We start from the raw sequence: 17618 nt of genomic DNA on the forward strand, positions 1-17618 counted from the left end.
ATCTAACCTAATAAAATAAAATTTGATTTAAATTAAGTTATCTTATTTTTAAAAATTTTAAATTAAATTATCTTTCTACCTTTCTCCTACTTACAGATAGGGGTGGCAATGTGTAGGTGTTCCGAGGGTTACCTGAAACTGTAGGTCGATCTCGGACGAGATCGTCTGTGCTGGTCGGTGCTGACGTGTGTGGCTGGTGAGTGGCGGCCGGAGCTGTCGTGTCCGACTTGTTGGACTGGCTGCACTGCTGATCCTTCGTCACCGGAGGGTGGGGGGTACCTGCAAGGGACTCCGATGCTTAAGTTAGCAAGGGTATTGAGCAGGTTTTTAGTAGAATCAGAGTATGAGTTATACCTGGGTGCTCCAGTGTATTTATAATAGAGTGGGCTGACCTTTTTAGATAAGATAAGTTAGTTATCTTTATCTTATCTTATCTTATCTTTGGGTGAGGTCAGCTTATCTTCAAGGGAACCACCTTTATCTCTATAGGCTTGGACTGCCTTTGGATTTGGGTCGTGTTCCTCTATTTGGGCCCTTTACTGGGCTTTCCTGGCAGTTTGGTCGAGTTCTTTAAGAAGAGGTCAGATAGTCAGATCTGTCGAGGTCGGTCGCCTTGTCGCTAAACATCCCGGGTCGGGTAGCTCGACCCAGGACATGAACAGTGCCCCTGCTCGAGCTCGGTCTTTCTTTTTGAGGTCGAGTCTCAGTCTTTAGGACTTCGATCCTTTCTCTGGTGAAGCCAAACTCGAACATTTGTCGACTTCTTTCTTTGAATGTAGAACGTTTTCTTCTGAAAGCGCGCGCTTTTGTATTAGCGCTCTGTTCTCGGGAACGTGCGAGGGTTTAATACCTTCATTAATTGTTTTTTAATGCTCCGTTTCCCTTGGCCCATTTATTTTGAATTTCACACACACAAACGGTTTCTCTTCTTCGTTTTTCTTTGTAACTTCCCCCTTTACTCTCTCGCTTTCTGTTTTCACCTAAATTTTGCATTTCTTGCGTGGCGGCGTCATTCGGCGATTTTCTGGGCGATTCCGTCTTTCCATCTTCAATCTCTTTCGAAGCTTCTTCCTTCGTTCAGGTTGATTTTTCTTTCTTTGTGCTTCTTTCGTCGTTTTGCTTTCGGCTTTTGATAGGGTTTCGATTTTTCTCTTGAAGTCTGAGTCTTTTCGTATCACTGTGCGCCTGCTTGCTTACTGTTTGAGGGTTTTCTCTTGCTTTTGAAATGGTCCCTTTGCTCACATTGCTTGTTTTCTCGAAAGATTGTTCCTTTTTGTCATGCTGATAGCTTTTGCTGATGAATTCTGTGAAAGATAACGATTATTTCTTCGTGTTATTTTGCTTATTCTGGGTCGTGTTATTTTGCTTATTCTGTGAAAGAAAGCCGCTTGGGTTTCTTTCTGAGCTTCCCAGGAAAAAAAGGTTTTCTCCATGTTTGATGAATCTTTTCGTGACTTTAAAAATTACTTTTTTAAAGTCTGAGCTGTTGAAAGAGCTCGGCCCTTTTTTCTGGATGAAAATGACGAGCCCGCCTTTCCCTTGGAATGGCAAAAGGATGTGAGGGTTTCTAGATATACATGGAAAATGTTGGATGAGGCTGAGCAAGCTTTCGTGACTGTTCTGGAAGAAAACTGGGGGTAGCCTCCCCATCTCGACACAAAAAAATTTTTAACCAACCCCTCTCTCCTCCGAACTGAGCTGGGTAGTGGTCAATTTTTTTATTCTCCTCTTTTGTCTGCTCCCATATTTTTTGCAAGCTCTTTTCCGATTTGTGACTTGGTTCCTTACTGTTGTGTTTTGCTTGCAGAGATGATTAAAAATAATGAATCTATGAAGGCATTCAAAAGGGAAAGGAAGGCTTCTGCAGCCCAAAACGTCTCGGCCAAGGCGGCCGGGGAGGGGTCATCCCAGGTTCAGTCGAAGCTGGCCGTACCGAGCTCACCGGGGGCGAGAAAGGTAATCCCTACTCCCCGGGTTCGTTTGGTCGATCCTCCACAAGCTTCTGTGGCTACTTCTGGTGCTCCTCCAAACAAAAAACAGAAGACAACTGAGCCTTTTAACCTCGACGCCCCTGATTTTGATGCGGTTGAGTTTATTGATCAGCAGATTGGTCCTTATGGTACCATCCCTACTGATGACGTCTCTCTTCTTCGCCATTTAGACTTCATAACTCGGAGCAGCATAAAAATGGCACATATGGGAGCTGCTATGTACCGTACTGTCCAAGATCTTCCCCTTCATGCTACTAAGGCCTTTATGGAAGAGGCTAAGTGGGAGTTTGATAAAATGAAAGGTTTGTAGGAGGAGCTTCAAGTGAAGGTGGCCAAGCTGGAGAAGGAATTGGAGGGCGAAAAGGCAAGTTCTGTTACTTTGGCGGCTTCTGTGAGGTTGCTGAAGACACGGCATTGAGGCACAATGACAGCTATGTCACATCCTACCGTGAGGTAATGCGTCTCAGGGAAGAGTTGGAGTTTGCCCGGGTTGACTATGCCGAGCTCCAGGGTCACCTTGTGGGCAGCGTAAATGTTGCTTATGAGAACCTGAAGGAGCAAGTTCGAGTTCTTGCTCCCGAGGTCGACCTTACTCTCTTTAGTCTGGACAATGTCGTAAAGGAGGGCAAGATTGTCCCTGACGACCTTGATGACGATGATGTTGAACCTCTGCCTGTGCCGGTTGCCAAAGCCACTGTTGTGCCGACTTCTTCAGCTCCTCCTGCTGGGGTTAGTCATCCCGAGCCCGAGCCTGATTGCCAGATATTAAATCGAGACGACGGGACGGTGGATGCTGTGCCCCTCCAGACTCGTCCTCCTTCGCCCCATGTTGATGCAGCTTCTGGGAAACCTCTAGATCCTCTTTAGTTATTCTTGGTATATTTGTGTATGGCCCTGTCTGCGGGCTTTTGAACTATTTTTTGTAAATGGTATTTTGCTGACTGTTGACACTCTCTTGGTTGCTTGTTTAGCAACTTTATTTTGAAAAACAAAGCAGTTTCCAAGCTTTTGGGGCTGATTTTGGTGGCCTCTGAAGCTTGCCGTTATTATAGCTAGCAGTTTTATATCATGTCTGTCTGCACTCGTCTTGGCACCTTTCTAGTTTTTTGAGAGTGTTGGGACTTTTTGTTGTCTGACCTCTTTAGGTTGGCTTGGTTCTTTTGCCTGATGTCATTTCCATCAATTCGTTTTGTTTGGACTTTGTTCAGGTCTTTGTTAGGAATTTTCTTTGTATAACGCTGAGGTCGCCGATTTCATTATATCGGTTTTGTCCGAGCTGTTGTTGATAATCCTCTTTTTTGGACCCCTTTTTAGGTCTCTTTCAGGGATTATTTTTGTAGCTTTATGTTTTGGACCGACTTCTTCGCGTCAAGTCCTTCTAAGTTATTTTGTAATCCTCTTTCTTGGACCTTGTTCAGGTCTCTTTCAGGGATTACTTTTATAACTTTTATGTTTTGGGCCGCCTTCGTCATGTCGAACCCTTCTAAGTTATTTTTGTAATCCTCTTTTTTGGACCTTGATCAGGTCTCTTTCAGGGATTACTTTTATAACTTTTATGTTTTGGGCCGACTTCGTCATGTCGAGCCCTTCTAAGTTAAAGTAATCCTCTTTTATAGGGTTGGCCAGACCTCTTTCCAGGGTTTACTTATAACTTGGTTTGACTTGGTCCGACTTCTTAACGTCGGCCAGTCTTTAAGTTATTATTTAGCAATCCATTAAGACCTCGTCAGGTCTTTTCTCCGGATCACTTTCGATAACTTCTTGCATTATTCTGTTTTCATCTTTGCCGATTTGTAGAAGGTGAGTTCAATCTTTATTTAGTCGACCTTGAGATGAATTTGATTTTCATCTCTGCTGGTCTTTATCGTGATCGTGCAGTGAATTTTATTTTCACTTTCTGCCGATCTGTTGTTTTATAATCGTGCAATGAATGTTTCAGATTTAATGCGTCTTGAAAACTTGTAGAACATCTAACATATTTTATTTAAAAGAAAATGCAAATATGTACATGTGGAGTTTTTATCCTTTTAAGTCGGATAATTTGTGGATCTCAACTTGGTGCCTCGTTAAAAAACCTTTTCAGGAAAAAGAGTACACCTTATGCTGAGATCCCTTACCATTCCTAGCTATAGTACCTTCTTAGGTTGCAGGCGTGCCATGACCTGGGAAGCTCTCGCCCCTCGAGTTCGGACAGTCTGTAGTAGCCCTTCTAAGTACTTCTATGACTCGGTAGGGTCCTTTCCAGTTTGCTGCCAGCTTTTCTTCTCCGAGTCGAGTTGTTCCGATATCATTTCGTATTAGGATAAGATCATTCTCAGCGAAACCTCTTGGCACTACCTTTTGATTATATCTAGAAGCCATTCGACGTTTTAGTGCTTCTTCCCTGATCCGAGCTCTTTCTTGGATTTCAGGAAGTAGGTCGAGCTCTTCCCTTTGAAGTTGGGAGTTGGCTTCTTCATTGTAATGGACCACTCTAGGCGATCCTTCCTCGATCTCTACTGGGATCATTGCCTCCGTTCCGTATGCTAATCGGAAGGGTGATTCCTTTGTGGTGGAATGTGGCGTTGTTCGATATGCCCATAGGACTTGTGGGAGTTCTTCGGCCCAAGCTCCTTTTGCGTCTTATAATCTCCGTTTTAGCTTAGCCAATATGACTTTGTTGGCAGCTTTAACTTGTCCATTGGCTTGGGGATGTTCGACGGAAGTGAACTGGTGCTTTATGTTCAAGTCGGCTACTAATTTTCTGAAGTCTGCATCTGTGAATTGGGTGCCATTGTCTATGGTGATGGAGTATGGAACCCCGAACCTTGTGACAATGTTCCTATATAGGAATTTTTGACTTTTTGAGCAGTGGCGTTAGCTAGGGGTTCTGCCTCAATCCACTTTGTGAAATAGTCTACCCCTACTATGAGGAATTTAACTTGTCCCGATCCCTGAGGAAATGGTCCGAGAAGGTCGAGTCCCCATTTTGCAAATGGCCAAGGTGAGGTTACGCTGATGAGCTCCTCGGGCGGGGCAATGTGAAAGTTGGCATGTTTTTGACATGGTGGACATGTCTTTACGAACTCTGTGGCCTCCTTTTGTAGATTTGGCCAATAAAATCCTGTCCGAAGTATTTTTTTGGTGAGCGCTTGTGCTCCGAGATGATTGCCACAGATGCCACTGTGTATTTCTTCTAGAACTTCCCTCGTGTTGGAAGTCGGTACACATTTTAACAATGGTATTGAAATTCCTCTTTTGTATAGAGTATTATTTATAATAATGTAGTATTGTGCCTCCCGTTTTAACCTTTTTGCCTCCTTCTCGTCTGTAGGAAGTGTTTCTGTTTTGATGTAGTTAATTATAGGAGTCATCCATCCTTGATCTAGACCTGTTATGGCTAGGACTTTTTCCTCTTCCGAGATTGACGGGTTCTGTAATATTTCCTGGATGAGGCTTCTATTGTTGCCTCCTGGTTTGGTGCTGGCTAGTTTTGAGAGTGCGTCAGCTCGGGCATTTTGTTCGTGAGGTATGTGGTGGATCTCATATTCCCGGAGTTGTCCGAGCTGTTCCCTGGTCTTACCCAGGTACTTTTTCATAGTGGGGTCCTTGGCTTGGTAGCTCCCCGTTATTTGTGAAGTGATCACCTGTGAGTCACTGAAGATAATGAGTTTTTGAGCTCCGACCTCTTTAGCCAGCTTTAAACCAGCTAGTAGTGCCTCATATTCCGCCTGGTTGTTTGAGGCAGAGAACCCGAATTTGAGAGAGAGTTCGATTTGGGTTCCTTGATTACTTTCAATTATCACACCTGCGCCGCTTCCAGTCTTATTCGAGGAACCGTCCACGTAGAGATTCCATTCCGTGGGGGTTTCCGGGGTGTCTGTAAATTCTGCAAAGAAGTCGGCTAAGTATTGTGATTTGATGGCTGTCCGAGCTTCGTATTGAAGGTCGAACTCGGACAACTCGACTGTCCATTGTAAGATTCTGCCCGCTAGATCTGTTTTCTGCAATATCCCTTTTACGGGCTGGTTGGTCCGAACCTTAATGGTGTGAGCTTGGAAGTACGGGCGAAGTCGTCGAGATGTTAGTATGAGAGCATAGGCAACTTTTTCTATTTTTTTGTAGTTTAGCTCGGATTCTTGTAATGCTTTACTGATGAAGTATACGGGTCATTGTTAGCAAAACCGGACCAGACTGGCCGGTTTGACCGGAAAACCAATGAACAGGACCCTAAGCCGGTCCGGTTCGATGATTTGACCGAATGAGACAATGAACCGGTCAAATCCGGAGTGAACCGGTCAAAACCGGTCAAACTCAATAAGACCGGTTCGACCGAACCGCTTGAGTTTCAAAATTTTTCTAAAATGTTGAAGTTGGGTTCGAACCCCCCTCATCCAGAAAAAGCATGTTACTCACAACCACCAAGCTGTTAAGCTTTTTATCAATATATATGCAAATTAATATATATATAAATATCTTTTAGCAAATAATATACTGTTCCTGTTTCATATTGTTTTAGAATAGCTAGATATTTTTAAAATGTTAGTGAAAATATGTAGTTTAAATTTTAATTTTAAATTTATGACTATATTTTATTTTTTATTTACATAGGACCGAGTCAATCAGTTCAACCAGTGACCCACCGGTTGAACCAATGACCCAGTGACCTAGTGACCTGATCGGTTCGATTACCGGTTCGATTCTGACAACTATGATACGGGTTGTTGCCCACTGTCGTCTTCTCAAACTAGTGCTGAGGCTACTGCCCGACTCCCTACCGCGAGGTATAATATGAGTGGTTCTCCTTCTCGTGGCCGAGATAGGATATGTGGCTGTCCTAGGAATCTTTTGAATTCTTGGAAGGCTTGTTTGCACTCCGTTGTCCATTCGAACCTCTTTCCTTTCCTTAGAGTAGCATAGAAGGGAAGAGATCTTATCGCTGATCCCGCTAGGAATCTGGGCAGGGCTGCCAATCTCCCGTTGAGTTGTTGTACCTCTTTGACACAAGTTGGGCTATTCATGTTGAGTATGGCCTGGCATTTATCCGGATTTGCCTCAATTCCTCTTTGTGTGAGCATAAAACCTAAGAACTTGCTGACTTCTACTGCAAAGGTGCATTTTGCAAGATTGAGTCGCATGTCATGCTTCCTTATAGTGTCGAACACTTGGATCAGGTCGGACAATAATGTCTCTTCACTTTGTGTCTTTATCAACATGTCGTCCACATAGACTTCCATGACTTTTTTGATATGATCTGAGAAGACTTTATTCATTAGCCTTTGATAAGTAGCTCCCGCGTTTTTGAGACCAAAAGGCATCACAATGTAGCAGTAGTTTGCTTTTGGTGTTAAAAACGAGGTTTTTTCTTGATCGGGTGGGTACATTGGGATTTGATTGTATCCGGAATATGCATCCATAAACGAGAGGTATTTGTATCTGGAGGAGGCATCTACCAGAGCGTCGATACTTGGGAGTGGATAAGGGTCTTTTGGACAGGCTTTGTTGAGATCAGTATAGTTGGTGCACATTTGCCACTTCCCGTTTGATTTTTCACCAAGATGACGTTAGCTAGCCATAGTGGGTACTTGACTTCTCTTATGAATCCTGCCTCTAGTAGAGCTTGTACCTGCTCTTCTACAGCTTGGGATCGTTCGGGTCTGAGTTTTCTACGCCTCTGTTGTACTGGCCGAGATCCAAGGTAGACTGCTAGCTTATGACATATTAACTCGGGGTCTATGCCTGACATGTCTGCAGCCTTCCACGCAAAGAAGTCGGCGTTTTCTCGTAAGAACTGTACGAGTGATTCTTTTATGTCTCCTTTTAGAATCGTGCCAATATTGGTTGTTTTGTCCGGGACGTCTCCGATATGGACTTTCTCTACTTCATCTTCAGGTTGTGGACGAAGTTCTTCTCGCCTCTGAACTCCACCAAGTTCAATTGTGTGAAATTCTTCTCCTCTGCCTCTGAGTTTAGACTTTCGTTATAACAGCGGTGCGCCATCTTCTGATCCGCTTTTATCATAGCTATCCCTTCTGTAGTTGGAAATTTCATGCATAAATGTGGAGTTGAGACTATTGCGCCGAGTTGATTTAATGTTGTCCGACCTATTAGGGCATTGTAGGCTGAACTCACGTCGACCACGATGTAGTCTATTTTGAGTGTTCTGGATTGGTTTCCTTTTCCGAAGGTTGTGTGTAGTGGGACGTATCCCAGTGGTTGCACTGGAGTGTCTCCTAGTCCGAACAGCCTGTTTGGATATGCTCTAAGTTCTTTATCTTCTAGGCCGAGCTTGTCGAAGGCAATTTTGAATAAGATGTCAGCGGAGCTCCCTTGGTCTATCAATGTACGGTGGAGATTTGCATTTGCCAATATAATGGTGATGACCATGGGATCGTCGTGTCCTGAGATGATACCGGATGCATCTTCTTTGGTAAACGTAATTGCAGGGATGTCGGGTGCTTCCTCCTTTCCTTCGACGTAATATACTTCTTTGAGATATCTTTTACGAGATGATTTGGAGATTCCTCCTCCTGCAAACCCTCCGTGTATCATATGAACATGTCTTTCTGGCGTACGAGGTGATCGCTCGGTTCGTCCCACCTCCTCATCCCTTCTCCTTTTTCTTTGCTCATCGTCCCGGGTGGCCAGATACCGATCTAGTTTTCCTTCTCTCACTAATTTTTCTATGACATTTTTTAAGTCAAACCATTCGTTGGTGGAGTGCCCACGGACTCGATGGTATTCACAATATTCATTCCGGTTTCCTCCTCCCTTTTTGCCTTTGAGTGGTCGAGCTGGGGGTATTTTTTCTGTGTGGCAGACTTCTTTGTAAACATCCACAAGGGACACCCGAAGAGGGTTGTAATTATGATTTTTTTAATTTTTCCCCCTTTGTCTCGGTAGGTGAATCCGGATTTTGAGGTTTCTCCTAGTCGAAAATTTTCTTCCATGTTGATGTATTTCTCCGCTCGTTCTTGCACTTCGTCCAGAAATGTGAGATACTTCTTTGATATAGATTGGCTAAAAGGTCCCTCTCATAGGCCATTGATGAGGCCCATGATGGCGGCCTCTGTCGGTAGGCTTAGTATGTCTAGGCATGTTTTGTTGAATCTTTCCATGTAGTTGCGAAGACTTTCCCGATCTCCTTGCTTGATTCCTAATAGACTGGGGGCGTGCTTAGCCTTATCTTTTTGGATGGAGAATCTGGCCAGAAACTTTTTGGCTAAGTCGTCAAAGCTTGAGATGGACTTCGGAGGTAGGTTGTCGAACCATCTAATTGCTGTCTTTGTGAGAGTTGTTGGGAAAGCTTTGCAGCGAACTGCATCTGAGGCGTTAGTGAGGTACATTCTACTTCTGAAATTGCTGAGGTGACGGTTGGGATTTGTAGTGCCATCGTACAAAGCCATATCCGGGAGTTTGAAGTCTTTAGAGATTTTAGTCCTCATGATCTCCCTAGTGAATGGATCTTGATCCTTGCGAGAGTTGTCCTCAGGAGTGGATCGAGTAGCTTTGGCTTTGAGATCGGTTTCGAGTTTTAAAAGTTTGTCTTCTAATTCTCGGCGTCGCCTTACCTCCTTTTGTAGATCTTTCCCAACTTCTCGTTGATGATGGCTTTCTTTTTTAAGTTGCTTTAAACGATCTTGAAGCGCTTCTATCACTCCCGGATTTGATGAGTTTTTGTCCCCGTTAGATTTCGGGGTATCTTTCAGTGTATTGCCCGCGTTTTTGTGCGGTGTTCTATCCTCTAGATCTGAATCGTGGTCGTTGTCATGGTCGTCCGCCATGGTGATGGGATGACTTCCAAGTTCCTCGGCAACGGCGCCAATGTTCCGAGGGTTACCTGAAACTGTAGGTCGATCTCAGACGAGATCGTCTGTGCTGGTCGGTGCTGACGTGTCCGGCTGGTGAGTGGCGACCGGAGCTGTCGTGTCTGACTTGTTGGACTAGCTGCACTGCTGATCCTTCGTCACCGGAGGGTAGGGGGTACCTGCAAAGGACTCTGATGCTTAAGTTAGCAAGGGTATTGAGCAGGTTTTTAGTAGAATCAGAGTATGAGTTATACCTGGGTGCTCCAGTGTATTTATAATAGAGTGGGCTGACCTTTTTAGATAAGATAAGTTAGTTATCTTTATCTTATCTTATCTTATCTTTGGGTGAGGTCAGCTTATCTTCAAGGGAACCGCCTTTATCTCTATAGGCTTGGATTGGCTTTGGATTTGGGTCGTGTTCCTCTATTTAGGCCATTTACTGGACTTTCCTGGCAGTTTGGTCGAGTTCTTTGAGAAGAGGTCGGATAGTCGGATCTGTCGAGGTCGGTCGCCTTGTCGCTAAACATCCCGGGTCGGGTAGCTCGACCCAGGATATGAACAGTAGGGTATGGTAGGGTTTGGAGTCAACCCTAACCCTACCCACGGCTTGAGATTTTTATATAAACTCAACCCTACCCTACCCGTAGATTGAGAATATCTCAATTCTAACCTTACCCGCCCATAACCCGCGGGTACCCGACTCTACCCGCGGGTTACAAAAAAAGATGCAACATTATTATAACTTGATGATAATTTAAAATAGAACTGACTTTTATGTAAAAGAAATTATTAAATTATCAATTAATAATCTTCTTTTAATGACTAAGGATCTCTTGCATTTAGTGAGAGGTCTGTGATTCAACATCCACTTAAAACAAATTTTTATGTAAGTATATTATATATACATATATAGGGTGCGGGTTGGTCGGGTAGGGTTGAGGCTCAACCCGCACCCTACCTAACCCGCACGAGAACCCTACCCGCTGCGGATCGGGTTGGCAACCCTACCCGACCGGGTGGGGTCGGATTGGGTACCCGCGGATAGGGTACATGTTGCCACCTCTACTTACAGACGGCATTTTTATAGCGTTTGACTTAGATGTGATATACTCATCCAGAATATTTCTCGTGTATTTTCACCACAACCAACAATAATAGCGAAAAGACCTACAAAAGAATTAGTTTAAATATTAATTAAAGGGCAATATAGTGAAATAAAATAAATATGAGAAACCTTTACGTGATTTCAACAATTGGAAAAGGCTTACGGCATGTGCATTTTTATTATTATATAATCCGTGGGAGCTAACCACGGTTTTCAAATTACATGTAAACCGTGCCAGCCTTCAATGGTTTACTTAGGGGAAGGTTTGAAGGTAAACCGTGGGAGCTAACCACGATTTATGTACGAAACAATATGAGCAAAAAACCCTCTAACTCCCATGGTTTATGTACGAAACAATATGAGCAAAAAATCCTCTAACCAGCCACGGTTTATGAAGTATTTTTTAAACTTATAAACCCTTGTAGGCTACTCAATAAATGTACTCTTATTATTTTAATTTTTTAATTTAAATAAATATATTTGTATTATTTTAAATAAAATTTAAAATTAATATTAGTAAGTTTATTTAAAATTTTAAATTTTAATATTTTAAATAAACATATTTGTTACGGTAGGTAACCGGAGATTAATGGGCTGGATGGCGTTGGTTGGCCCAATCGTCTGAGGGAGGAAGCCTTTGAGAGGGTCTGCGCCTTGGGGGCCTCCGTCCGACTTGTGAGTATGAATGAATGGGGGGTGGTACCTGCAAGAACACTCCGATGCCTAAGTCAGCAAGAGTGTTAGCAGGTCTAGAGAGTATTGGGACTTAGAGATACCTGAGGGGTGTCAGTGTATTTATAGTGGTGAACCAATAACCACCGTTGGGGTAGTGCCACTTTTCTAGGGTGTTAACCGTCCCTTTATCTTAGGGAAGTTAAGATATGGCTCGTGAAGTGGTTAGAGAGTTTCTAGGGGCAGTTACTCATTCAAATGAGTGCTTATCTGCCAGCTAATCCTCGGTCCCGACTTCTTTAGAGCAAGTCGTGACGAGTACCGACTTCGTAGTGGCTGATCTGGTGAAAGGTGAGGTCAACCCTTTGGGTTGGGCCTTTTTACTTGGATCCTGGGCCTTAATCGTTGGACCAGGGTATGAACAGTGAGGGTAGGGTTTAGAACTTTAGGATGCGGGTAGGGTTAGGGTTGAGAGATTCTCAACCCGCGGATAAAGTAGAGTAAAGTTTTAATAAAATTTTCAACCCGCGAGTAGGATTAGGGTAGAGTCCAAACCCTACCCTACCCTAGTCATTGCAGCCCTATTCGAGAGTTCCCTTCTCCTTCGAAGGTTCTCCAATTCTCCAACCCTCATTTTCGGATAAAGGTTAGTTCTTTTTGTAACATGCTTTTCTATTTGCATGCCTTTATTTTGTAGATAGGTTGGTTTGTAGACTTCAGTTCCGTATTCCCTCCTTTAGAGACCGTGTTTTTTATTTTTCTTTTCTTTTTTCCTTGTAGGTTTTTTGTTACCTTTTTAAGTAAAAGAAATGGCTTCCGTAGATATCCTTTCTCAGTGGGTTGATGTCACGGTCCTAGGGGAGGAACCCTCGGTCGATACTGAGTTTATCACCAACCTTCGCACTCACCACAGAATTTGTACTTCTGAGGAGGACGAGCCGAAGTATGAGTTGGTAGTCCCGGATCCTGAAGACCGGGTTTGCTTTGGGAGGGTCAATGAGGCGGCCCCTCATTTTTTCTTTATGTATGAGTGTATGATCACCCGTTTGGGTGTTTTTCTTCCTTTTTCAAACTTTGAGATATCTGTTTTGCATCACTGCCGAGTTTCCCCTACCCAGCTTCACCCCAACTCTTGGGGTTTTTTGAAAATTTATCAATTTATTAGCCAAGCTTTGGAGTTCCCGACTTCTTTTAAGATTTTTTACTATCTCTTCCATATGACCAAACCCTTCAGTGGGCTAAACAATAAGCAACAGTGGGTGTCTTTCCGAGCCATAAAGGGTCGGAGAGTTTTTACCCTTTTTGACGAATCCTTCCATGACTTTAAAAATTATTTTTTCAAAGTTCAAGCTGTAGAGGGTCACCACCCCTTTTTTCTGGATGATAATTATTCTCCCCGCTTCCCTTTGTACTGGCTGGAGGCCTCCCCCTGCGAGAAATATGGTCTGGATGACCTGGATGAGGTAGAAGCGGCCATTGTGGGGTTCCTCCGAGAAGTATGGGGGAGGGCCCCATACTTAGACACTAAAAAGTTTCTCCAGGGCTCTCCGACCTTTGTCCAGGCACAGCTAGGTAGCTTTTATTCGTTTGTTAGATTACCGACTTGCCTGATTGACCTTTCCGACTTGTCTTAACCTATTATCTATTGTTTTTTCAGAGATGGCGAAGACAAACGCGCAGGAGTCTTACCAGAGAGTCCAGGAGGCTAAAGCAAGGTCTCGCGCACGGACTGGTGGCGCCAGGGCGGTTATCTCTCCTCCTCCTCCTCCTCGGAACGTTGGGACTCCCTCTCAGCCCATTGTGATTTCTTCTTCAGCTTTCTCTCAGCCGCCCCCCTCCGCCTGATCTTCTCCTGAGCCAGAGAAGAAGAAGCGCAAGACTTTAGAGTCTGGCTCTTCTGGTGAGGTTAAGGCGGATGCTCTTGCATTCGTCCGAAAGAACATCTATCCCCATGCTCGTATAAGCATGGATGATGTTTCTGTTCGGCGCCACCTTACCACTCTGGTTGAGGAGAGCCTCAAGGCGGCAGGGGTTTGTGGCAAACTCTTAGATATTTTTGAGAAGGCTCCTCTCAGCTCTTTAGGGATGACCTCGAGGGTCGAGGAGTTGGAAGGAAGGCTTCTTTTATATCAAGAGCAGGAGAGGGAGTTGAAGGAGGAAGTCGCCAAGTTGAAGGAGGAAAGGGATAATTATAGAGTCCCCTCCTCGCCCTAAGGACGCTCCGAGTTCTTCTACAGTTCCTCCGACTTCCTCTTCGTCTCCTATGGATGCCTCTTTTCCCGGTCCTGGTGGCGCTCCTCCTGCCTCTGGTGGTGGTGATCTGTCTACTCCTCTTGCAAAAAAGTAATTTGTTGGCTATTTGGGGCCCGGCCTGTGGGTCCCCTCTTTTTTAAACTCTTTATTTATTTTTGGGTAGTGTTTGAACAATTTTTTGGCCTTTTAAGGCCGTAAACAAAACACTTTATAATACCCTTTTCACTAAGGGCTTACGTTAAAAAATAAATACCCCTTTTTTGGATAAGGGTTTAAGTTACCTTATGCGTGCATGCTTTTCTGATTGCAATTTTTTCGAATTCCCCTTGATCTTTTCTGAAAAAACCTTTTCTTTGGCTTGTCTGCCTTTCTGAAGCTTTTTGTTTTAAGGATCTTTAGGACAGCCTTTTAATCTTTTCTTGGGTTTTTTCTACCTCTCTTTTGTTATTCCTAGTACTCAATTTCGTTTCATTGAGTTTTTATGACTTAGATTATTTTTGGGATTCGTTTTCTTTTTCTACTCGGTTCTTTATTTCGACTTATGAGTCGGAATGTTTCCGAGTTTCTTACGATCAACTTTTATAACCTCTTTACACCGACTTGTACCTCGTCGTTTTATCTTGACGACCATCTAGGTCGGTCATGGGATTTTCACGTTTTGTCGAGCTTAAGTCGGCGCGTTTCGTAGAAAGAGAAAGCAACAAAGGAATTTTAGAGATATTTGTAAGCTAAAAAGATCTTTATTAATTGGGGAGGTACTTCATTGCTACTAAGGGTTTTGACAGTCTATTTCCCTTAGTCCCTACTATGATACCTCGTTAAAAACCCTTCTCCAGAAAAAAACCCTTTGGTTTTGGGAAAAAATCATGAAGTTGGGAAAAGAGTACATCAGGGAGTAGAGTTCGCTTTTAGCTATAGTACATTTTCATATTACAAGCATGCCACGACCTTGGTAACTCGGTGCCGTCCAAGTCGGTCACTTTATAATAGCCTTTTCCTAAGACCTCATTGATTTTGTATGGTCCTTTCCAATTTGCAGCGAGCTTTCCTTCCCCTGATTTGTTGACTCCAATGTCGTTTCTAATCAAGACCAAGTCACTTGGGGTGAATGCTCTTCGAATGACTTTTTTGTTGTATCTTGTAGTCATCCTTTGTTTCAACGCTGCTTCTCTTATCTGGGCTTCTTCTCGGACCTCGGAAAGCAAGTCGAGCTCCTCTTTATGCCCCTGTATATTTCCGATCTCGTCATGGAGAATCACTCTTGGGCTTTGTTCGTTGACTTCTATTGGGATCATGGCTTCTACGCCATAAATTAGTCAGAAGGGTGTTTCTCTAGTGGCGGATTGGGGGGTTGTCCTGTAAGCCCATAGCACTTGTGGGAGCTCTTCGGCCCAGGCTCCTTTTGCATCTTGTAATTTTTTCTTCAGCCCTGCCAGTATGACTTTGTTGGCTGCCTCGGCTTGCCCATTGGCTTGCGGGTGTTCCACCGAGGTGAACTGGTGTTTGATCTTCATACTAGCTACTAGGCTTCTAAAGGTAGAGTCGGTGAATTGGGTTCCATTATCTGTAGTAATGGAATGAGGTATCCCATACCTTGTGATGATATTTTTGTAAAGGAACCTCCGACTTCTTTGTGCGGTGATGGTGGCCAATGGTTCTGCTTCTATCCACTTTGTGAAATAATCTATTCCCACGATCAGGTATCTGACTTGTCCTGGCGCCTGGAAAAAAGGTCCTAACAAATCCATTCCCCATTTTGCAAAAGGCCATGGAGAAGTGATACTGATGAACTCCTCCGGGGGAGCCACATGGAAATTTGCATGCATCTGGCATGGTTGGCACTTTTTCACAAATTTTGTGGCATCTTTCTGCAAGGTCGGCCAGTAGAATCCAGCTCGGATCACTTTCCTGGCTAGTGACCTTGCTCCGAGATGATTTCCGCAGATCACTGTGGACTTCTTCCAACACTTCGGTGGTTCTTGAGGTCGGTACACACTTTAATAATGGTGTTGATATCCCCCTTCTGTAGAGGATATTTCTCACCAAAGTGTAATGTTGTGCTTCCCTTCGGATCTTCTTAGCCTCTTTCTCCTCCTTGGGGAGGATGTCGAATTTCATGTATTCGACCAAGGGGTTCATCCAACCGAGGTTTAATCCGACTACCTCAAGGACCTCTTGTTTGTCTTTTTCTTTTACTACGGAGGGTTTCTGGAGAGTTTCCTGGATCAGGCTTCTGTTATTCCCTCCTGGCTTGGTACTTGCCAACTTGGATAGGGCGTCTGCTCTGCTATTTAGATCCCGAGTTATGTGTTTGACCTCGGTTTCTGCAAAGCGCCCAAGATGTTCCAGAGTTTTTCCAAGTACCTTTTCATATTTGGGTCCTTTGCCTGATACTCTCCACTTATCTGGGAGGTCACCACTTGCGAGTCGCTGTATATCATCACTTTTGTAGCACCGACTTCTTCCGCCAGCTTCAATCCAGCAATCAAGGCTTCATACTCTGCCTGATTATTTGAAGCTGGGAATTCAAATTTGAGGGAGACCTTTATCTGGGTTCCTCTTTCACCCACCAGTGTTATGCCTGCACCGCTTCCTGTTTTGTTTGAGGATCCATCTACATAGAGTTCCCATGTAGTTGGTTTCTCCTCTTGGTCTCCTGCATATTCTACGATGAAGTCGGTGAGGCACTGGGTTTTAATCGCCGTCCGAGTTTCATACTTCAAGTCGAACTCGGAGAGCTCTATTGCCCATTGAACCATTCTCCCTGCAACATCCGTCTTTTGGAGGATTTGCTTCATGGGTTGGTTCGTGCGGACTCTTATTGTGTGGGCTTGAAAGTAAGGTCGTAGCCTTCGTGAGGCTACCACTAAGGAGTAGGCGAACTTCTCTAGTTTGTGGTACCTTAGCTCAGGGCCTTGTAGAACTTTGCTGATGAAATATACTGGGTGCTGTCCTACCTCGTCCTCTCTTATCAGGGCCGACGAGACGGCCTTGTCTGCTACAGATAAGTATAGGACGAGGTCTTCCCCAGCTGTAGGTCGGGTCAGAATAGGAGGTTGGCTCAAGAATCTTTTGAACTCCTGGAACGCCTCCTCGCATTCAGGAGTCCATTCGAATTGACATCACTTTCTCAATAAAGAGAACAGTGGAAGGGATTTTAGTGTTGATCCTGCCAAGAATCTGGAGAGGGCTGCAAGTCGGCCATTCAGCTGCTGGACCTCTCTTAAGCAAGTCGGGCTTTTCATCTCCAGGATAGCTCTACACTTGTCGGGATTAGCTCCAATCCCTCTTTGTGTTAGCATAAACCCTAGGAATTTTCCTGCCTCTACCGCGAAGGCACACTTTGCAGGATTTAGTCTCATCCCGTGTAACCTTATGGTGTCGAAGACTTGTGAGAGGTCTGCCAAGAGGTTGACTTCTTTCTTGGTCTTTACTAGCATGTCGTCGACGTATACTTCCATTAGGCTCCCAAGGTGAGAGGCAAACACCCTATTCATCAGCCTCTGGTATGTGGCTCCTGCGTTTTTCAATCCAAACGGCATGGCCACGTAGCAAATAAATAAATAAGTATATTTTTATACTACTCTAACACATTGACTAAATTTATTTATTTACGTAAAGTTTGTTTATGGACTCAGCAAACTTGTTTACATTTTAATACGATTTGAATTGTATTAGTATATTTTTATAAATTTTAATCAATTTAATTTTATTTAAATAATTAGATTTTTAAATTATAAAATTTGTATTAGTTTGTAATTTAAAATTTAAATAGATATAATTTAAATTAATGATTTATAATTGTATGTA

At 43.7% G+C, this 17618-nt stretch overlaps 1 long non-coding RNA gene across 1 annotated transcript in view; it reads right to left on the bottom strand.

The window, feature by feature from the left end:
• The window catches only part of LOC110267928, a 15090-nt gene continuing 8190 nt past the window's right edge, over window positions 10719–17618 (bottom strand). The window contains exon 3 of the long non-coding RNA XR_002355903.1: window positions 10719–10945. This is a non-coding gene — a long non-coding RNA (uncharacterized LOC110267928). The remainder of the gene's footprint in view (window positions 10946–17618) is intronic.

Source organism: Arachis ipaensis, chromosome B10, assembly GCF_000816755.2.
Source record: "Arachis ipaensis cultivar K30076 chromosome B10, Araip1.1, whole genome shotgun sequence".
In the NCBI taxonomy this organism is placed as follows: Eukaryota; Viridiplantae; Streptophyta; class Magnoliopsida; order Fabales; family Fabaceae; genus Arachis; species Arachis ipaensis.